The sequence below is a fragment of the Lepus europaeus genome, chromosome 16 (assembly GCF_033115175.1).
Source record: "Lepus europaeus isolate LE1 chromosome 16, mLepTim1.pri, whole genome shotgun sequence".
Classification (NCBI taxonomy): Eukaryota; Metazoa; Chordata; class Mammalia; order Lagomorpha; family Leporidae; genus Lepus; species Lepus europaeus.
The window spans coordinates 37,542,421-37,559,395 of record NC_084842.1 but is presented as its reverse complement, the minus strand read 5'-3'; the positions used below and the strand labels follow the sequence as shown (position 1 = coordinate 37,559,395).

Here is a 16,975-nt window from a genome sequence, read left to right as displayed (position 1 = left end):
TATTGTATGTCCACATGGGGAAATTTTATTAAGAGTTTTATCTTAATTGGCTTATCGATAACATTGTCCATAAATTTAAGCTGCTAAAATCAATCAAAGATACATTTTAATTTGTGTGACCTGAATCTCTGCATCATATGTTTTGTACTTGTTGGTAGAAAGAAACTAAAAACATTTTAGATGGTTGTGCTTAAGTTTACTGCCTAAACAAACTACACCATGTTAGATATTTAAGAGGTGTTTTCAAATACATGATTCTTAAAATTTATAGAAGGCATTGGACCTTCTGGTAAATGTTTTCTTAAGTTGTTATCTAATGGTTGAAACTGTTTGCTAAGTATTCATGTGATATTGCTATTGTCAGCAAGCGGTCTAGGACTTGCTCCCTCATTTCTCTATTCTAAGCCCAACTTGTTCTTTCATTTCTCTATTCTCTTCAAGGTAGGAAACTAATTCTATTAGGAAGGAATCTGTAGGATGCACAATTTAATCTTTAGACCTTATAAAAGAGATGCCTAACATTTTTCTGTAATAGCATAGCCAAAATAAGAACTTAAATAATAATCTCATAGCTAGATTCACTCCGCCATCAGCGAAGTATACAGTAAGTAGAAAAAACCTCCCTTTCAGACCAAAGGGAAAGAAAGTTTTAAAATGAGAATATAATTTTCCTCATGGGCATTGTCTACCTTAGAAAAACTACTACAGAACATGCCTATGACTATAGACTTGTAGTTCAGGCCACCAAAGATTAGAGATGGGAATTGGGCACTCCCTTGACTTGCATCCTCTGGTCTGCTTTAACACAAACCAGGAGGAAAAGAAAGCTAGGCATCAGAAGCAATGGGTGGCAGGCCAATTAATGGCTGATCTGTACAGTGATCTGCCCTCAAGGAGACCCAACAGGCCAGTCCACTGCAGTGGTTTTCAATGTGGTAAGCCTATGCTTCAGCAGAAGTCAGCTTGTGAAGAGCCCTGGCAGCTCTGCCAAGAGTTGGATCACTGGAAATGGACCTGCCCTGGAGTCGAAGGATGCCCAGGTCAGAGCCACAGATCTTATTGACTCTAAGCTGAAAAGCCCTTCACTCACCCCAACTTCCAAAGTGACCACTGCAGCTGAGGGGACGGCCAAGTAGGGTCAGCAACATTGCAGGCAGAACTGTACATTTCTTGTTAGAGATGTCACCTGCCTTTATCTGGCCAGCTCTCCTCCCAGGCCAGCCAAGTAATGAAAGTCAACAGAGTGCCTTCCCCTAGGAGGGTCACACCTCCCTTAGGATATACCCCATGTGAAGAGATAGATAGGTCTGGGCCTCTTAACTTACAAGGCCTAAAGCCCACCAGATTATTATCAAGCTCCTTCTATCAGGTTCTATTTGCCTCTCAATCAGAAAACTTAATTGTAGCTTAGACAGCACCTTTCTTAGCTCCTCTAATAATGACTCTGTCCTTTGTTCTAGACCCTATCTAGCGTACTTGGGCCTCATTCCTTTGTAATCATAACCTCTACTCTACGTCCAATGGCTCTACTCCCAACCTGTGTGTACTGATGGTCCTCTTCCCCACTTAATGCTGTATAATTGTTCAAACCTGGTAAATGCCACTCTTAGGATCATTGGTTACTATCCTCACTCTGTCTTTTATGACCTTGTCTAACTATGATCAGAGTCGGCGACCTTGGAAGGCTTCCATAGCCTTGGCAACTCATGATGACAGCCTAGGGTGGTTACTGGCACCATAAACTAGAGTGTCAATTTGTTGGGTCAACAACAGGAGTCACTTGCACTTGCTCCTCATGTGGGATCTCTGTCCTTAATGTGCTGTACATTGTGATTTAATGCTATAACTAGTACTCAAACAGTATGTTGCACTTTGTGTTTCTATGTGGGTGCAAACTGTTGAAATCTTTATACTAAATTGCTCTTCTGTATATAAAGAGAATTGAAAATGAATCTTGATGTGAGTGGAAGGGGAGAGGGAGCGGGAGAGGGGAGGGTTGCAGGTGGGAGGGAAGTTATGGGAGGGGGAAGCCATTGTAATCCATACGCTGTACACTGGAAATTTATATTCATTAAATAAAAGTTAAAAAAAATAAAAAAATAAAAAAAATAAAAAGTTAAAATAGCAATGATGTTCTTATCATGGAGGGAAGCTGAGAAATAATGTAAAAATTTCAATCATACCAAAAAAAAAAAAAACAATAGCCCTAAATTAGTTAAATTAAATTTAGTTCATAGTTCTATAGAAGAATATAAAATAATTTTAAAAGAAGCTTATGAAATTTTAATGTTAAAAATTTTTATTGTAAAAAAATTTTAATGTACAAATCTAACTCCAAATTCTACCCCTTCTTTTAAAAAAAAGTCAGTGATTCTGATATTTAAAATGGTGACTTTAAAAAAATTTATTTTATTTACTTATAAGTCAGAGTTACACAGAGAGAGGAAGAGACAGAGAGTAAGAAAAGAATCTTCTATCTATTGATTCACTCCCCAAATGGCCACATAGTCAGTGTTCGGTCAGGCCGTAGCCACCCAGGAACCAGGAGCTTCATTCGGATCTCCCACATGGGAGGCAGGGGCCCACACACTTGAGCCATCTTTGTTGCTTTACCCAGGCCTTTAGGAGGGAGCTGGATTGGAAGTGGAACAGCCAGGACACGAATCAGCACCTATATGGCACTAGCTACACCACAACGTTGGCCCCAAAATGATGACTTTCTAATATTCTTTTGAGTTTCATGTAATTTAACTAACATTTTAATATCATTTATGTTCACGGAACTAAAACAGCCATGTGGAGAATATAAAACTTAAGAAACAAGAAGCAGTTATTTCTGTATCAACTTACAATTGAGTGGCAGGTTTAAATGTGCCTAATAAGTACATTATAAGCAAATCAAATAAGGCAATAGTCACTTGATGGCCATAAAGTACTATGAGAACTCAGAGTGAAATCACTCCAGGTGCAGAAAAATTAGAAGGCTTTACTGAAAAGCCATTTGAGCAGATCACAGTACAATGTGTCACTCTCATGTACTTCCTTAGGCAGCAAGATGAGCTAAAGGAAAATAGAGGCTGGCGCCGTGGCTCAATAGGCTAATCCTCCACCTGTGGTGCCGGGACCCCGGGTTCTAGTCCTGAACCCGCATGGGAGACCAGGAGGAAGCACCTGGCTCCTGGCTTCAGATCGGCGCAGCACGCCGGCTGTAGCAGCCATTTAGGGAGTGAACCAACCAAAGGAAGACCTTTCTCTCTGTCTCTCTCTCTCTCACTGTCCACTCTGCTTGTCAAAAAAATAAATAAATAAAGGATATTAGAGAACTTTTTCCCAATTAAAGTTATTTTTTAAAATATTCCTAACACATCTCTCAACTAATCAGAAATTTTAACTATCCAGACCATAGCATTCCCCCAAATTTCTGGTTAATATCCTTTCTACTGGAATAATTCTTTAAGTATATAAGTGAATCATTGGCCTTTATTATAACAATTTATTATTGAAGAGATCCTGCTCTGCTCCTGATGCACATCGGCATTCTAAGAGAATTCTACAGAATTGCAGTGCTCTAAGAGAGGTTAGAATGTGGCCACAATCAATAATTGAACTGCAATACAAAACTAGACTAAACATCTTGTGTTGGATAGAGAGCTGGAAACCTTCAGCGGCTGGATGGTCAGTGATCACTGGAGGAGACAGGAAGGATGTCATGGAGGTAGATTACACTGCATCTGAGCCTGAAAGGGTGCATGAAATATAGAGTAGATGCAGGTTTTACAAGGCCAAGGACAACATGAAGAAAGGCACAGGGAATGGAAAACCAGGAAAATACTCACCAAACTGCAAGAAAACCTCAACATCTGGACAGAGAATGCACGGGGAGAATAGTGGGAAGGAGGTTTGAGAGTCATGAGAAACCATCACGAAAATGCCATTTCACATGGTAAGAGCAACTGACCTGTCCAATGGGCTAGTACACATTATGGACACATTACCAACCTGGTCCTGATAAAACATTCCATCATTTTTGTTGAAAGCAGCAAGATCCATGACTAGCAAACAGGAGAATTATGTTTAATGTTAGATCACTCAAACTCCTGAACAGTGCCATGGAAAATGCTGCTTTAATAACATAGAGCTCTTCTAGTAAAAACTTGTCTGCCTTCACTGCTAATAGCTCAGCACCTGTGATGCTGGAGCCGATAGTCTAAAAGGCCAGCAGATCTGATTCAGACAGGATAGATGCTGCTGCAATCAGGCTTGCAAAAGACCCTGTCTCAAGGCTCAGAACACGCTTCCTCCTCCACATATGAGCAAGTGCATCTGCTGGAAAAGCCTCGGTCACATGCAAGTACCACAGCTACAAGGGAATTTGGAAATGCAATATTAGTCTTCCATCCTCTGTAATACAGAATCTAAAAGGAGAGCATTAAAATGGGTGATGAGAAAGACAACCAAAATTACCAAGCTTACTCAGTGTGGTAAAGTCTGAAAAATAGAATGCTGCAAATCCATTTTTTAAAAAGGTGAAATTTGTATATAAGTCTTCAAAAATATGAATATAGACATGGGTACTGTACATTTCACCCCAAAAATCAGATGGTGTGACATCCCTATTATATAAGCAAACACCTATTTTTGTTTCTGCTTTTTAAAAGTATTTTGATTGTATTGACAATTACTTGGAATACACAGAAATGCACAAAAAAGAAACAAAAACCCTATATCTTTTAGTCTCAGATAATAATTTTAAATATAATTCTTTGTATTAATTCTTTATATATAATTAAATAATGTAATTCCTTATATTAATCTGTTTTCATATTTTATCTCTCATTCTTTTGATATTCTGCATTTTTACTCCCTTCTATCAAATATTTTCCAGTCAGAAATATTGACTATTTCCAGATTTTTGCAATTATAACTAATTCTGCAACTAACATCACATATGTAGACACATTTTAGATAGTCTTTTAAGACAGATGAATTCTTGGGTCAAAGTAGAGAGTCATTTTAAAGTCTCCTGTTACACACCAGCAAATTACTTTTCATATATTTTCTACCAATTTGTGCTAATATCAGAGATGTGTCCATTTTATAGAACCATTGCTAAAATCAGATAATTTTGTTTTTTAATTATTTTGCAATTTTATAGGTGTAAACCATGTGCCATTGTTTAAATTTGAATTCTTTTTATTCTAAGTCGAGCTAAATTAATTTTGAATACTTTTCACTACCTGTTCTTTTTTAAGTTACCTTTTATATCCTTTGCTTATTTATTTAAAAACCCAAGAATTTTCCTACTTAGTATTAAGAATACATAAAAGAAGTCAGATTATAAAAGTTTCAGAAAATGAGATAATTGAAATAGTATGGAGAAACTGTTTCAATGTCAGTTAGGATTTTCTGGAACATAACTCTAAAATGTCACAATTGAATTCTTTGAAGCAACATCTGTAGCCTTTTACAATGTAGTTTTTAAAGACACACATACTAGTAGTCTGTGGGGGAGTCATGGTGACAACCAAGAGAGGCATATCCCATGTCAAAAATGCTAACTGATTACTCTGTGTATGACAAGAACACAAGAAAATCAAATTAAATACACCTATTTTAATATGAGAGATGACACTTAGAAATTAGGGACTATACAGGATATCAACATTAGGGATGGGTTGTGTTACACATAAAATGGCAGGATCTTTCCAAATAATGAAAAATAAGAAAAAATTCTAGAATAGAAAAGAGCATATGCCCTTAAATTTCTATTTCCATAATTCAGAAAGTGAAGTTTCAACAATAGCTATTGCCAGCGCCACAGCTCACTAGGCTAATCCTCCGCCTTGCGGCACCGGCACACCGGGTTCTAGTCCCGGTCAGGGCACCGATCCTGTCCCAGTTGCCCCTCTTCCAGGCCAGCTCTCTGCTGTGGCCAGGGAGTGCAGTGGAGGATAGCCCAAGTTCTTGGGCCCTGCACCCCATGGGAGACCAGGATAAGCACCTGGCTCCTGCCATTGGAACAGCACGGTGCGCCGGCCACAGTGCGCCTACCGTGGCAGCCATTGGAGGGTGAACCAACGGCAAAAAGGAAGACATTTCTCTCTGTCTCCCTCTACTGTCCACTCTGCCTGTCAAAAAAAATAGCTATCTAATATTAAAATAAAAACCAGGGGCAGGCGCCATGGCTCACTTGGTTAATCCTCTACCTGTGGCGCTGGCATCCCATATGGGCACTGGATTCCAGTCCCGGTTGCTCTTCTTCCAGTCCAGCTCTCTGCTGTGGCCTGGGAGGGCAGTGTAGGATGGCCCAAGTGCTTGGGCCCTTGCACCCGCATGGGAGACCAAGAAGAAGCAACTGGCTCCTGGCTTTGGATCGGTGCAGCGCCGGCCGTAGCAGCCATATGGGGAGTGAACCAACGTTAGGAAGACCTTTCTCTCTGTCTCTCTCTCTCTCACTGTCTATAACTCTACCAGTCAAATAAAAAAAAATAAATTTTAAAAAACCAGCCCTGATGATTATTCAGTGTGAATAAGTTATGTCAGCAATTAGGGTTTGGGAATGGTGTCTATACCTCTCGTATATTCATCCCTCTGATCCAATAGGTTTTTAATTCTATCTTATCTTCCAAATGTCTCACTACTCCCTAAGTTTGCCTTCATCACCCATTGCCACTGCCCTGTCCTAATCAAGGAACCTATCATCCTCTTCATCAATGGGACCAACACAATCATCCTCCACTGGATTCTTGTCTCTACTACTGCCTGTCACAGTCTATTCACAACATTTTTAGACAGTGATTCAAAGCACGTGTCTTCTGTCTTCTCAGTGATCTTAGACCATTTTTAAACTCCTTACTTAGTCCTAATTGGTCTGCTCCCTAATATTTAGGCCCTATATTACTACCCCTGCTACACTCAGTGCTCCTGTCATCAGGGTGATCTACTGTTTCCTCGAAAAGATTCCCTTAGACATCTCATTCTCTGCATTGGGAGTTTGAGGAGAAACATTGAAAAATATCTGATTCATGGGGCTAACATTGTGATGCAGCAGGTTAAACCACTGCTTGTGATAATGACATTCCATATCAGAAAGCCAGTCCAAGACCCAGCTGCTCAACTTCCAATCCAGCTTCTTGCTAATGCACCTAGTAAGGCAGAGGATTTTGGTTCAAGTACTTGAGTTCTTGCCATCGCTGTGGGAGAATAGCATGGAATTCCTGGTGCCTTGAGTCAGCCATGCCCAGCCATGGCTGTTGCAGCCATTTGGAGAGTAAACAAATACATGGAATATCTCTGTCTCTCCCCTTCTCCTTCTGTCTGCCACTCTGCCAGTCTACCTTTCAAATAAATAAATATTCTTTTAAAAAATCATTTATTCCTTGTATCTGATATGTATCCTGGGGATCTGTACATTTTAAAGTTGATTCAAGTATGCAACATGTTTGCTGTTCTCTTTGCCTTGAATGACAACTCCTCTACAGCTTTTGATGGAGTCACTTTTTATTCAGTTATAGAATATTGACTGCTCACTACATGCAACTTATTGGGCAGTTAAGTCTCTTATGAACTCCATTATTTAAAATAATAACACAAATATATTGTTCAACGATTTATCGGGGAACAAAAATCTTTTTTAAAAAGTTGTCCTTTGTCATGAGGGCAAGGAAGTTTTGGTGCATTAGAGTAGTCCAAAAAGGCAGATCAATGAGCAGTTACCCTATTTCTGCAAAAGACTCTGGATGTTGAACATATTTGGAACTGGCAGCTTAGAGAAAGCCAGAGAGAACCAGATATTTAAGCAGAGATTGGCACAAAACGAAGGAGCTGATACTATTCTCTCATAGCTGAGACGTGGGAACTTGGTCTACAGATCCCTCCCAGAAACCCATTAAAACCCATTAAAGAGAGGTGCTCTCTTAGTACCCCTGAGCATTTTGTTATTTCTACCTCCAGTGACAAAATATAACCAAGAACATTGATCACTGAAGAAAATTATCTCTACTCTATTAAAAGTGAGCAAATATTGACCACTGAATATTATTGAATATTTTATTGATAACAGAATGTTTCATGTTTTATACAATTGCTAATTACTTTTGGAATAATTATGGTTTAGTGGTAAGAATACTAACTAAGCTTGGCTATTCACCAACCATATAATCTTTTACAAATCATTCTTGCTATTCATCGTTGGAAAATAAAGATAATTCTAAGTACCTCATGAATTCTTGTAAAGATTAAATGATTTATATAAAGCACCCACCACAGTTCCTAGAGAATAAGTAAAATCCTATGAAAGTCAATCTCACTTAACTTCTTCCTTAATGATGTAGATATGGAAAAGAAGGAGATTAAAGGCTTAAAAAACCAGAGCACTAGACAAAAAAGATATAAAAATTTACTGGAGCCAAAAACAGGAAAGATAGTAAATAATGAAAGAAATGGATATAGGTAATCTTTTGTGGAAGTGATTCATTCATTTGCATGAATCAGTATCTCATAAATTTCAAAATTTATCTTTCTAGGTAAGTGACCTCATGCTTTTCCTTCTCTTTTGCCATTCTGTTTATCATATTTTAAATTGTTTTAATTTTCCTATTATAGAACTTAAGACCAAAAGGAAAACAATGTTTAGCAATTGTAGTAGTATATACAACAGGACAAGCAGGTATGACACTCTCATAGTTTCACTGTGAGTCCTGAATTCATTAATTCCTTTCTGTCAGCTTTATTTTTTTATGTCTCAGAGATATCTTTCCTTGGTATTTCATTTTCCACACTTCATAGAGTATATTTTCTTTCTGATTTGTTTTTATTTTGTATGTTTTTCTTTTCAATGGCTAAGAACCTCAGAAAATCTTTCTTCTAAGTCATTATTTTTTTAAATTCTTCTCTCCTGGATACGAACAAACCTTTCTCAATTAAATAATATGTTATTTCATTTGCTGTTCCTTGATCAATGATAGTACACGTGACTCAATCAATACCAAGGAAATTCTCTGTTAAGCATTCCCAGCTATAGTTCCAAATTTCCATTTGTGTAATGTTCCTCCAGTCACTGCCTATGGTATCTCTCTTTTCCACAGTGCAAGACTCAAAAAGATTATTTTTGGTTTCATTTCCTCTCTACAAATCACTCTGAACAATTGAGCTGATTGTCCTGTTTTTTTTGTTTGTTTGTTTGTTTTTCTATCACACATTTAAAAACTTAAAACAGTGTTTTCTGGGGGCTGGTGCCGTGGCTCACTTGGCTAATCCTCACCTGTGGTGCTGTCATCCCATATGGGCGCTGGGTTCTAGTCCCGGTTGCTCCTTACAAAAAAAAACAAAACAAACAAAAAAAAAAAACCAGTGTTTTCTTTTTTAAAATATGGCCTTAAATATTTGCACAAAAATAACTTTTTTGTCTAAAAGGGATATAGATTGCATTTATCTTTCAGGTATTTTTACATTTTTGGAGTTTGGTTGTTTTATTTATTTATTTATTTTTAATTTGAGAGGCAATGACAATGAGAGACAGAGAGCTCTCATCCACTGGTTCACTCCCCAAATGTCCATAATGTCTAGACTTGAGCTGGGGCTGAAGATGGAAGCCAGGAACTCAATCCAGCATCTCAATCCCAAGTGGGTTGCAAAAACATTATTGAAACATCAGTGTTTGCAGGGTCAACATTAACAAGAAGCTGGAGTCAAGAACTGGAGCCAGGTTTCCAACCAAGGTACTTGGAATATGGGACACAGTGTCTTAAACAGCATCTTAACCCCTACATCAAAGCTGGTCCTGTTTGTTTGTGATTTTAAGTTTTTTCTCACCCTATGTATACAAAGGAATAACAGAGAAAAGTTTCACTTCATTAAATATACTTAAGTTTTCATGAAAATAAAAATCAAAGGTTATACTTCATGACTATTCTCTTAGTAACTAGAAAGTATGAGTTCATCTTATCATCTGACTGGTTTACATCATCATACACTCAATAATTATGCTTTTCATTTGCTTCCTATAAACCACACAATTAAAAAGTAGTATATCCAATTAGTATAATATTAAAAAGTGATTCTTCAAAAACATTTATGCCAGGATATTAAAAAACAAGTGGTTATGACCTTTCTGATTAAGTGATTATCATGAAATTAAGATTTTCCAAATGCTTTTATTAATAGAAAACTATATTAAAAGATAGTAAAAATTATACTTACTCAGTATTTATGCAAATAGGGGGTTTCCAGAAAGTTCATGGGAAATATCTATTATGAAAAACCTATGCATGAATTTAATAATTTTTTGATTCAAAATAAAATTATGTTTAATTTCATTTTCCACAAACTTTTCAAAGTAGCCTCACATTGGTCTTTTGTGGGAATTTAACCATTACTAATATTCAATTAGACTAGTTTTATTTGTTTTCCATTTTTTATTTACTACACACTCAAAAAATAATTTAGAGATTCTCAATCTCTTTGGCCTTAAACCTCACTTCAAAGAGCTTTGGTGTATGTAGATTATGTCACCAAAATGTTTGAATGATCATTTTAAAAGAGAAGCACATATAAACATATCTCATTAGCTATTAGTGTGATGACATCATCACATATCATCTAGCATTTGGAAACCACCATGAATATGTAATGATAACAAGAGAATGAGAGAGCAAAAGCAAATAACATTTGTGTGTTCTTATGAAAATATCCCTACTCATCCCTGGCTGCCCTTTGAAAACTGTTGTATTAACCAATTGTCATTTGGTCCTAAAGCATGAGTTTATGGTGATCTTGCTCTGTCATCTGCTTTTGCTCTTCAAAAAAATTTGCTACACTTCGAAGCATCTTGATTTGAATCCTGGCACTTATCTTGATTCCAGCTTCCTGCTAATGGTGGCCTGGGAGGCAGCAGGTGGTGATGGTCCAAGTGATTAGTGTGTACTTGTCACCCACAAGAGATAACCAGATTGATTCCCCAGCTTTTGGCTTTGGCCAAACCCCAACTTTTATGAGCATTTGGGAAGTGAACAAGTGAATGGGAGATATTTATCTGCCAGTCTGTCTCTCTACCTATCAAGCAAAACAAATAAATTTTAAAAATTTAAAATGCTTTGTGAATGCCACTTAAGTAAACATACAAATAAATAAATCACATGGCATCTTTTTTGGCCTACAATAATAAATTATGTGACAGGATCATATGATATATAATCAACATTAGAACTGCAAGTCTGAATATACAAAATTGGGAATAGAATATAGGTAATTTTATAACTAATACAACACATCCCACCACAGCAGTGTTTAACCCTTAAAAAAACTAACACACTGTTAAATCAAATGGATCATAAAAATCTTGTCTTTCATCTATTTACTTTAATCCTCTAAGTAAATAAAAAATGCTAAATAAAACATATCTGTTTCATTGGAAAGCAGTCAAGTATGTTAGCTCAAAGTAAAACTCTTTTAAGTCTACAACAGAGGCTTCCATAATGATGATAAGTTTTTTAAAAAATCAAAGTAATTACTCTAAGCACAAGTAGATGATGAAAAGAACTATGACTAGGATGACAAGTAGATTGAAACAGGATATCCTAGTTACTGGATGAAAGCCTATGTTAAAATATAAACCAGCCTATCTTAGTGGTTTTCCTGGGTTACAAACATGACTTATGGAATTCAATCCAAGTCTGTGCATTTATTAGTATTATTTTACTTTTCAACGAAAGGCGGAGAGAGAGAGAGATCTCACATCTATTGGTTTACTTCTCAAATGTCTGCAACAGCTGGGGCTGAGTAGATTCACCCAAAAATTTAATCTGGGTCTCTCATATAGGTGCCAGGGACCTAACTATTTGAGCCCATCATCTGCTGCCTCCCAAGGTCTGAAATCAAAAGCAGAGACAGCACTCAAACCCAGGTACTCTGAGGGCATGCAGTAATTCCAAGTGGCATCTTAACCATTGCTCTAAATGCCCACCTCTTTTTGACTCCCATTCTTTCGAATTTAGTCAATGACATAGTTCTTGCCACTCACTCACTCACTCATGAAAACTCATGAATGAATGAAAGCTCACTCATGAAACTCTAACCATTCTAAAGCAATTACTTGTAAAAAGCCCTATAGTCTCATTGAATTGCAAATTATAGGCTCAATTCTAAAACACAGCTGTCCATTCCCATGTGCCAGTCCAAACTCCCTAGTGCATTTGAGATTGACCTTACATCTTCTCACCCAATATGGGCCTATAACAGGAGGTACACCCACAAACAGGGAAGTGGAATTTAGTAAACTTCTCTTTGGTACCTGAGAGACTCCTCCTCACTACTAAAATAGAGCCTTTCCTCCACTGCATTGGTTTGATTGGTTGAAGTGGAACAGGTGGCCTCATACCTTTTCAGAGTAGGTAGGTGTTCAGAGCTGCTACATTAGCTCACATAACTATCCTGAGTTCTTTAAAGACCTCCCATAGCTGTAGACTTCCCACCTGAGGTTGCCAGATGCGGGCAGTTGTATCAGTATTCCAGCAATGTGTGAGTCCTCTTCCAGCCTCCAAGCATTAGGAAGCCACTGCCAGCTTCCTTCTCTTGAGATCCTGTCTCCCCTTCAGTTGGTCTAATTGATGGAATCTGAGTTCCCTTTGCAGGTTCTTTCTCCCACATGTTCACATCTCTTTCTTTCCCTTGAGAAACTCTGGGAGCTCCATTGTTTACTAAAATGAAGCCATATACTTTGCTGCCCTAGGCTTGCCAAGCCAATTTTCAACCTTTGGAATTCTCAAGGGTGATTCAGACACAAGTTCACTGTGTCACCTAAACTGTGTTTGTGTGTTTGGGGTAAGGAAGGAGGTGCCATGTATCAAAGAGTCTTCAGGTAATCCTATGGAAGGCCAGTTATCTAAGGAGGAATCCTAGAGAGGAGGTAAGATACTTAGGACAACTCACTCCAAAGCAAACTTTAAGGTTCTTCCTCTAATTCCCAATGCCTGAGGTCCTTTTTATACCATAAATATGGATAAGTATAAAGTCATCTAACAAGTTTCCCCTCATGCCTTTTTTTGAAATAATTTCTATCTTAATCATTCTAGAACAAAACAACAGTAATCGAGTAACTTATAACTGAAATAAAATTCATTTCTCACACTTCTAGTTCAAGTCACTAATAGATTTGGTGTCTGGTGAGATTGTGTTTGTTGGGTCTTAGGTGGTCAGCTGTAACCTCATATGATGGAAGAGGCAAGCAATTAGGGCACTAAGGCTATTTATGAGGGCTCAATTCTCAAGATCTAATAACCTCCCCCCAGAAGCCCCATCTTCTAATACAACCACATTGGAGTTAAGATTTCAACATATAAATTTTAAGGGGACAGAAACCCCATCAGGGTCTCCCACTTGGGTGAGAGGGATCCAAGTACTTGAGCCATCTGCTGCTCACAGGCAGTACATTAACAGGAAGCTAGGCAGGACCCAATCCCAGGATTTCCAATATGGGATGCAGGCATTCCAAGCAAGCAGCTTCTTAACCCACCGCTCTAAGATGCCTGCACCCTACCTGATAATGTTTGAGACCTCATCTTTTTTTTAAGATTTTATTTATATATTTGAAAGGTAGGGTTACAGACAGTGAGAGGGAGAGACAGAGAGAAAGTCTTCCTCCCGTTGGTTCACTTCCTAGATGGCCGCACAGCCGGAGCTGCATTGATCCGAAGCCAGGAGCCAAGTGCTTCTTCTGGTCTCCCACATGGGTGCAGGGGCCCCAGCACTTGGGCCATCCTCCACTGCTTTCCCAGTCCATAGCAGAGAGCTGGATTGGAAGAGGAGCAGCTGGGACTAGAACCAGCGCCCATACGGGATGCCAGCGCCACTGGCGGAGGTTTAACCTACTGTGCCACAGAGCTGGCCCCTGATAACTCATCTTACACTCTTTCACATAAATGTGCATAAATGTATGCATGTGGGTGTGTGTTTACAGTATAACTAAACACAGAATTACAGAAATACACTTCAGATAATTACACAAATGCATATACATACATAAAGGTGCTGTTCTTCATAGTGATATTCCCAGTTGTGTGGTTCCAGAAGAGAAATTAGTTCATCTTAAAAATAACTCTCTCAGAATCACCAAAAGGAAATAAAAAACAGTAAGTTTCTCTTGAAAATAAATATACAATAAAAATAGACTAAAAGGAATGAGCTCATGAAAGGATCTTAGAACTGAAATGCCATAGCCTCAAATCCTTGCTAATTCCAGGAAGGCATCTAATCATATACCATAATCACAAGATAGGGCACAGCTACAAAGAATTAAGATTTACAGCAGATTTGCTGTGAATATGAAAAGGAATATTTTTAAAATGTTCCAATAAATAAGTTCAGTGCTTTAAGCCAAAGAAGAAATACTGATGTATTACAAAGGGGAAAAAAAAAAACAACCATGAATTCATTTTCTTTTGCTCCATGAAGAAATTTATTTTCCTGAAAAGAGAAAACAAAACACAGATGAAGCAGTTGAACCCTGTAAATATTGAGATGTTTGAAATTAGTTCTGGTGTCTTGAAACAAACTGCATGGAAGATTACTGAAAATTCTTTTAATGATACCAAGAAATTTCAATCAATGATCCATCCATAAAGATTTAGCAAGAATAGGAGAAATTCTAGAAATATAAAACAAATAAGCACAATTGTTTAAAAATTAGTCATTATTGATTTTAATTGTCATCAAAATGGTGATCTGTAACCATATCAAAAGGGAAGGAAATCAAAAAGATGCAGCATGACCTCAGTGGCTTTACTCTAGTCAAAGCAAGTTAATATCTGCCTATAATCTGGTTGATCATAAACACAATAGGCATTGCTAGATCTTAACACAAATATTTAGTCATATTATTAAAACAATGTTAAAGAATTGAAGGGTATTGATAAAGGAAGCAGTCTATAGCAGGTTGAGTGGCTAATTATCAAAGGTGCTGATGTGAACAGACATGATTGGAGAGAGATTCATATAATTTGTCTAATCACTTGTACTGAATGCACCATTGTTAGTTTTCCACCGACGTTAGGCTTCCCCCAGTGTCCAGTCCAGGACTCTACAGCTGCTGTGGATTATTCTGTAACGAAGATAGAAATTAAGGTCATCCTACTTTCCACAGTCAGGTCTCTAGAAATGCCTCTCAATGTAAGAAGCAAGGAGGCATTCTAATATCTTCATCACTTTATATTTTGCTCCCTGCCAAAACTGTTAGTAGTCATGATATCTAAGCACACTGCTCACCCTTTTTAAAGCAAGTCCCTCCCTATTGCGTTACAGAGGGATACAAAGCAAATAATAAAGATTTCTAAATAAAAAGTATAATATAAATATAAATTTGAGATATGACACAGTCTCCTCCCTTGCTGCAGACAGGCAATCTATCTATGGAAAGAGAGGAACCATACTTCATTTTAGCAGACAATGCAACAGCCTGCTATTCCCATCTGTTTCCCACAAGAAAGAAAAAATCATTACATACAGGGCTCAAGGAGCCTGAAGTCTTAAAGGACCTATCTCAAAACCTTTACCTAAAAGGTAGAAATTGAGCACTATGCCTTAAGGAAGTATGTTTTATTTTATTTAAGAGACACTATGGTGTCTTTCTCACACCTTTCATCTTGTTTATCAGTAAATTTTCAAAGATGAATGAAAATATGCTTACTGATTCAGAATGAATAAATTGGTTTTTCAGTTGTGTGGAATTTGCCTTGGAGGAGTATTATGTTATTATGTCAGTAACTATGTTTGGTCAGCCTAGACATATACTTCAGATACTCATGTACCCACGATACTGAGTCATTAATGTTGTACATAATTAAATTAAATATAGAATAACTGCTATACTACTTGGAAGTAAACAAACAAACAATTGAAATTGATTCAGAATGGGGCTAGCATTGTGGCATAATGGGTTAAGTTGCCAACTGTAATGCCAGCATTGCTATGGGTACCAGCTCCTGTTCCACCTTCTCTGCTTCCAATCAAGCTCCTTGCTGATGTGCCTGGGAGAGCAGCAGAGGATGGCTCAATTCCTTGGCCCCTGCATCCATGTAGTACACACGGAAGAAGCTCCTGGTTCCTGGCTTTTGCCTGGCCAGCCCTAGCCATTGCAGCCATTTGGGGAATGAATCAGTGGATTGAAGATATCTATCTCTCTGTGAGTGTCTCCACCTCTGTCTCCCTCTCTCTAACACTTTTTTTTTTTGACAGGCAGAGTGGACAGTGAGAGAGAGTGGCAGAGAGAAAGGTCTTCCTTTGCCGTTTTTCACCCTCCAATGGCCGCGGCGGCCAGCGCACTGCGGCCGGTGCACCGCGCTGATCGGAAGTCAGGAGCCAGGTACTTATCCTGGTCTCCCATGGGGTGCAGGGCCCAAGCACTTGGGCCATCCTCCACTGCACTCCCAGGCCACAGCAGAGAGCTGGCCTGGAGGAGGGGCAACCGGGACAGAATCCGGCACCCCGACCAGGACTAGAACCCAGTGTGCCAGCGCCGCAGGTGGAGGATTAGCCTATTGAGCCACGGTGCCGGCCTCTAACTCTTTCAAATAAATAAAATAAATATTTTAAAAAGACAGAAAGAAATTGATTGAGGCTAAATTAAGGATAATAACTTGATTTTTAGAAGGTTATTGATTTCTCACAACATTCAAGACAACACAAGTCAGGAACCAGGTCAGATCTGGAACTTTCATTAATAGGATGCAATGGGCAATCTCTCTGGTGTCCTATCACCAAAACAGTCTCTTTCTTTAGGTGACACTTCTCAACTTCATATTCCTGGGGAAGAAGATCTGCTGCTTAACAAAAACTATACACTGTGTAATTTATAAACAACAGAAACTAATTTTTCACATTTGTGCAGGCCAGGAAATATAAGATCAGGGCACCACCAGATATGGTGACTGCGGAGGACCCACTTCCTAGATGGCTGTGTTTTCATTGTAATCTCAAATGGTAG

The 16,975-nt window shown here is 38.2% G+C and overlaps 1 protein-coding gene across 1 annotated transcript in view; it reads left to right on the top strand.

Annotated features, from left to right (window-relative positions):
- Nucleotides 1–16,975, top strand: part of GALNTL6 (polypeptide N-acetylgalactosaminyltransferase like 6) — a 1,248,724-nt gene that overhangs the window by 877,947 nt on the left and 353,802 nt on the right. The window lies entirely within an intron of this gene.